General features: G+C 44.5%; 1 protein-coding gene across 3 annotated transcripts in view; it reads left to right on the top strand.

The window, feature by feature from the left end:
- The first annotated feature begins 1,510 nt into the window (after positions 1–1,510).
- Positions 1,511–6,000, top strand: part of LOC116284472 (uncharacterized) — a 943,500-nt gene continuing 939,010 nt past the window's right edge. For all 3 annotated transcript variants that reach the window (XR_012062314.1, XR_012062312.1, XR_012062313.1), the window contains exons 1-2: positions 1,511–1,751; positions 3,400–3,651. The gene's annotated coding sequence lies outside the window, so the exon portion shown is untranslated. The remainder of the gene's footprint in view (positions 1,752–3,399; positions 3,652–6,000) is intronic.

The following is a 6,000-nucleotide window of genomic DNA, read 5'->3' as shown; positions in this document are numbered from 1 at the left end:
TCGCCGGGCGAGTACAGGGACCGCCAGCCGCGACATTCCGGACTCAGCAGGGGCTCTTCGCTCCTTCCCCCGCCTCCTCCCTTAGGCATCTCCCACCCCTAACCCAGCCCCGACACTGTTCCCAAGTTCCCAAGTCTCCTTCTGCCTCATCCCTTTACCCCCAAACTTCACCAACACCCAAATCCCAAGTCTGGGAAGGGGAAGGAGAAAGGGTGGAGGTAAAGGTGCGCAATGGGCCGGATACCTCCTGGAGGGTGGACGTTTCCTTTGGAATGTTTGGGTTTTTTTCCTTTGCCCTAGAAACTGCTTCCCATTGCGGGTCCGCATTCTCTCCCATTTCCCCCACCTCTCGGCTTTCCTCCTCTTCAATTCTAGTGAAACCTAGATGGAAAATTAGCGCTGCTCTGAGTCACTCAGAGAGCCACTGCTGTGATCCGCAGTTAGGATGAGGGTCTAGGGATGGGCGAGATGAGATTGGGGGTTCCCAGTTGAGGACGTCGGGAACGGACCTGGGGGAGGGTCCGGAGCGGTTCCTGGTCCAAGACACCAGTTTTGCCCGGGGCAAGGCAGTGGGGGAGGAGACCGAAAGGCAGGATGCTCTGCCTCGCCAGGGGGTAGAGGATGGGGAGGCGGTCTGGGTCCCCGAATCAGATCTTGGGAGCGAGGACAAGGCAGTGGTGTAGGGAAGGGAACGGGTGGGGAGTGCTTGACTCCAGGGTCAGAGGGAGCGCGGTCACCCAGAAGCCTCCTTGCCATCGCGGTTTGAGGTTAGGGGAAGTTTGGGGTCTGAGAGGTGGGCGCGATGCTAGAGGTGGGAATCCGCCCTTGGAGCCCCTGGACCGAATTGCGCAGCGCCTGCAGCAACAGGTAGCCCCGAAGGGTGGAGATCCTGGTGGGACCCTGAGCTGGGCTTTGTCTTGCAGATTACAGGGCGCTCCCAAGGGACAGAATGGGTGGGGGGTGGGGGTGGCCGGGAGAGGGGAGAGTTTTCTAACACTTCTTGAAGGCCCTTTGAGTTGTTTTGGTGTTTTGGTTGGAAGGGGTGAGCCAAGCGGAGAAACCAGGATGCAGAGCCTAGTGTGCGCCCCACCTCTGATTGTGTAAGCGCCTTTATCTTCTGGGGTTGACCCCTTACCCTTCGCATTTTGTCTCTTGGGATGAGGAACTGACAGAAACTCGATGCCAAAGTGGATTGCTCACATTGATTGGCACGGAAAGTGCAAACAAAGAGGTGCATCTCCCGGAAACAATGATTTTGGAGATTCCGCCCCCTCTCGCCCCACTTGCGTCGGGAAGGGGGGCGGCAGTAAAAGAGTGGCGGGTGTGGAGGAGACCAGGATAGACATCTCCCGGGAAAAGTTTCGAGCAAGGTAGTGGGAGGAGAGGGTCGGGGCAGAGTTGCGATGAGCTGGGGACTGAGCAGCCCCGGCTCGCCTCGGAGGTTCCCGAGCCGGGCGGGAGATGCGGGGAGAGGGAGGGGGTGGGGAGGGAGGGGAGGGAGAGAGGAAGAAGGGGTGAGAGGGAGAAACCTGCCGCCGCTCGCCGCCTCTTTGTCTGCTCCGGGACTTGGAACAAAAGGGGGAACTCTGATAAACTCTCTCCTCCCCACTCCCCCGGACGCCCGGGTATCTCCCTCTCGCAACTTTGCTGCGACGACTTTCTCCGCTGTCAGGCCACACTAAGTGTCCGAGAGCCTCGCGGACCACAACGAGGGAAACGTCTCTTAAAAGTGCGATGAAGTGGGGAAGAAGGTGAGTGGGGATTGTTTTCTTGTTTACCTCTCTCCCCCTGAACTCGCACGGCTCCCCGCCCTTCGGAAAACAGAGGAGCAGTCCAGTGGCGAAGTTTGGCCAAGTTGTACCTCCTTTCCCCCATTGCCTTCTCTTTTGTTCTTTAACGAACTCGCGCAGATTGTTTTATTTGTTTATTTCTAATAGGCAAAAGCCAGGCGGGCATTTCTCTCAAGTGCCTCTTCTATGAGGAGCTGGGGGGATGGGGGAAGGGTGTCTCAAGAGGGCATCGCCTCGCTTTCTCCCAGCTGCGTGCAGACTGGAGGGAAGCGTGCTGAAATGGATGGGGACATGCCCGGTCTCACCCCGACCCCGGCCCTGACTTTGCTCTTGCAGAAGACAGAGATTTGGAGGTGGGGGTCATCTCCTCACCATTTTATAACTTAACTGTCTGCGGAGCGCTGTGCTGATCCAAGGCACGCTACCCAAAGCTGTAACAATAGAATGCAGAAGAGGTTTGAGTGGTGGGGCACTGGACTCTAGTGTTTGTGGTCAAGGGGGTTGAAGCAAACAGGTAAGAGTTCAGAAAGTTTTCTTTGGGGCTGGGGTAGGGTGGAGGAAGAAGCCACAGGTTCCCGACTGTCAGAGATGCAGGGATGGAGGGATGGGTCCTGGACCGCTAGTTAAGAGTGGGCCATCCCGTCTGCCCCTTTAAGTTTCACGACCCACCCAGAATAACCTGGGTCATGAAGATCCATCATCAAGTCTCTCACTTTACGCGCCCCACGACCCCAGCCCCATTTAAACGTGTTTGAGTAAAAAGGGGAACGAGGGCGCCAGAAGCTCCTCAGACCTAGCAGTCCGCCCCGCCTTTTGTGTTTTAACCTTTTGTTTCTGTCTGCCACGCCCGCACAAAAGAGGGATGGCTGTTGCTGCTTCTGCGGGGTGGAGAGGCAGCGCAATTCCCTCCGTGTTTATAGGCAAAAGGAAGACTCCCTAACTTTGTTTCCCAAGTAGCTTCGCTTTGCAGTGTTTCTAGGTTGGTTCTTGCTCAGACGAGGCGAACACAAGTAAACATCGCCACTTGATAGGAAATTTCATTGTGCGCTTTTCTACTTTATCACAAAAGTTGTTTATCCGCCCAGACACTTGGTTCACAGAAAGACATTTAGGGACAGAAGCTGGGAGTTTGTTGAAAGTAGGAAGACGTAGTATGTTCTAGCTATGTTTAATTAGGAAGGTGTGGAACAGGGTTCTTCAATTAAATGATGCTAATTTAGGTCGTTATCTTCAGGTATGTTTTGTGGGATCGGTTTAAATACCAAGGTAATTTATCACCACTGTCCTCTCCTATGCCCATTCCCGAGCTAGAAGCTTTCCTCATACCTTTTGCCTTTCTCCCCCGCCTTTAGAGTTTGACAGGACAGATGAAACATCAAATGGTACAGCCAGATACAGTCTACTTGAACTTTTTCAAGTTATGATTTTGTATAGTAGTATCCGTTATTTAGAACTTACAGCCAGAAATGATTCAACTGCCAGAACTCTATGTAGTTTTGAGTTTTCATGTCAAAGGAAAAAATATATTAATGCGATGGTTACCTAAAAAAAAACAACTGAGTTTGTCAAATGACATGGAAGCTAACATTAATTAATTTCAATTGTATAGGTGTGATGACTATTGTCAACATCTAGGAAGCATCATGAGTGATTGACCTCCTCCATTCTGCATTGTTCTTACTGGATCTTTCTATCAGTGTACATTATGGAAGCACCAATAAGACAAGTCATTTCTGGATCAAAAGTTGTCAAACTTCTTCCTTTGGAGTTACTTAAAAGTTAAAATGTTGGGATTTTTGATGATGCCTTCCTTATATGGATTACTGCAATTTGATCACTGGGCATTCACCACCTTGAGAAGGTATGTTGCTTTTTAAATACTCTACAAGCACTTCTTTTTTGTGGCTGGTACTTATGCCATCAGAGAATTGTCCAGTTAGTTTGAGCTGTTGCCTGATCAAAGTGATTTATGACTTTGGATTTCCTTGTTTTGAACTGGTTTTTGTATGTTCATTTTCATGTGGAATGATAATGTGTGGGTACGTCTAAGGAAATTTTTATTAATTTTACAATGTCTTCTTCAACATTATCCCATATAATGAATGTAGATTTATATGGTCACTAAGGAAAGTTATGTAACAATAACGGGTTGGCTAAGCAAATGTCCTATTTTATTTATGATTGATTTTGTTTTTAAATATCACAGTGAATGTTTCTATATTAGCAGAACTTTTGTGGTTTTCATTAGATTTTTCACTTTTGACATTTCATTTTGGTAAACAGAATCCAAAAGTGGCCAGAGAGAAATGAATTCCTTATAGCTGGGAGTCAATATAAAGTACAATAAGTTCTATGAGAATGAAAACTTCACTATATGATAACAGAAGAGGCTGCACATTTGTTTAGTCTTTATGGTATACATGGAGTGTTTATAGTGGTCATTAAGAGTCATATATTCCTTCTTTTACATCTTACAATTCATTGTTGATCATCTCTGTGAGAGAGCAGTTAAAAGTTCACATAAATACCTGGTAATTTAGAAAGTATTTTGATACAGTATTTACTTCCCTTGGTTAGCAATTGTTTGTCATGGAAAGTGAGAGTTTTCTTCGTTTAGAACAGGTTGCTTTGAAATGATTTAAGTTGTGGGATTTGGTCCTCAAAATGACTCAAGTTCAAGTAGTTTTAAATGTTACAGTTGAAGACTATCATTGATATATTACTGTAATTGAGAAGTGTTAAGGTGTGCTCAAAAAAGACAGTTGGGAATTGGAAATATTTTTATCCTGCTATATGTGCAAACTATCATGATTTGCTTCTTTCTAGTTGTGGAAACTTGGACAAGCTACTTAACCTTCCTGGTTAGTATATTTATCATCTATAAAGTAAAGGGTTAGGTTAAAGAAACTTGAAGAAATTTTTAGCTTTAGGATTTTGTGATTTTTTTTTATTGCTGTTATAACTAAGGAGCATCCTCTCTTGAAAAGTTCATTTTTAAATTATTGAATAATAGAGTTACAGACATGGAAAACTTTGTGTGTATGAATAATGATTATTTTGCATGACTGCTTAGCTCAGGGAATATTCGTTCAGGGAACAGGCTTTAAAATTCCTGTGTAGTATACTTTCAGCAAAGTGTGTTGTATGTAAATGTCAGATTTCCTGAAATGTTTTCAACAAAAGTTTATCTGCTGGAGTATTTTTTGGGGGGTGTAGAGTACAGTATTATTTCCCAACAAACATTTTACCTACAAATGTCTGACATGAATATGTTTGAATCTGTTCTAAGGGCTACCCAGAGTTGGGCTCAGAGGTTTAGAAACAGACTTTGGAATGAAACAGAGTTTCATCCCAGTTTTAAATCCCAGTTCAGGTGACTCCTCATCGTGATAACCTTGGCCAGGTTTCTTGACTTCCTGGGGTCTCACTTTTCTCATTTGTAAATAGGGAGTCATCACACGTATCCCATGGGGTTGGTGTGGGGAATATATTTTTAAAAACCATATATATAAGGAAAAACTTAGCAGATGGCTCAGCATTTGTAAATATGTTGAAATATAATAAAAGCTACTATTACCTTTCACAATGAATCAGTGATGTTTTGATAATTCCAACTTTCTTTGTTGACTGCATTGAAAGTTTCAAGCCACGTTAACCAAAAGTATTCACTGACGTATTCAAAGTCAGTTTGGATTGAATTTTTCACATGTTTGGATATTTTTTTTTCTACCAAAATATGTTCTATTAAACTCTTTTATCCAGTGAACTGTGAATTAATTCACTTCAACAAACACTTACTAAATATTGCTACGGGTCAGCCTGTTGGCAAAGGTCATGGTTTCCTCTTGTAATGTGTGGTCTGACCTTTTCTTTACAGAAATTTCTGTAAACTGAGATAAGTGCAAGTTTCTAGAATCCACTGATACAAATACTCTATATTTTCAGTGTTGTCAATTATGAGTAGACTTAGATATAGTTTTAAAAGTTTTGTTCATTCACTTTTCCCTATGATATAAAGTGATGGTTCAGTGATTTCTTGATGAGGAAATCAATCAAGAACTGGAACACATTTTCTGATATTATTTTTTAGAGAATGGTCTTTATTTAAATAAAAAAAACCTCACAGTATAAACAGCACTTAGAAGAATAGCGTATCATTGTGAAATGAAGTTTAAAGTCTTGGATTTTCATTTTCTAGACCTGTAATTTA

This window comes from Vicugna pacos, chromosome 20, assembly GCF_048564905.1.
Source record: "Vicugna pacos chromosome 20, VicPac4, whole genome shotgun sequence".
Taxonomy (NCBI): Eukaryota; Metazoa; Chordata; class Mammalia; order Artiodactyla; family Camelidae; genus Vicugna; species Vicugna pacos.
This window is presented reverse-complemented; position numbering and strand designations above follow the sequence as displayed.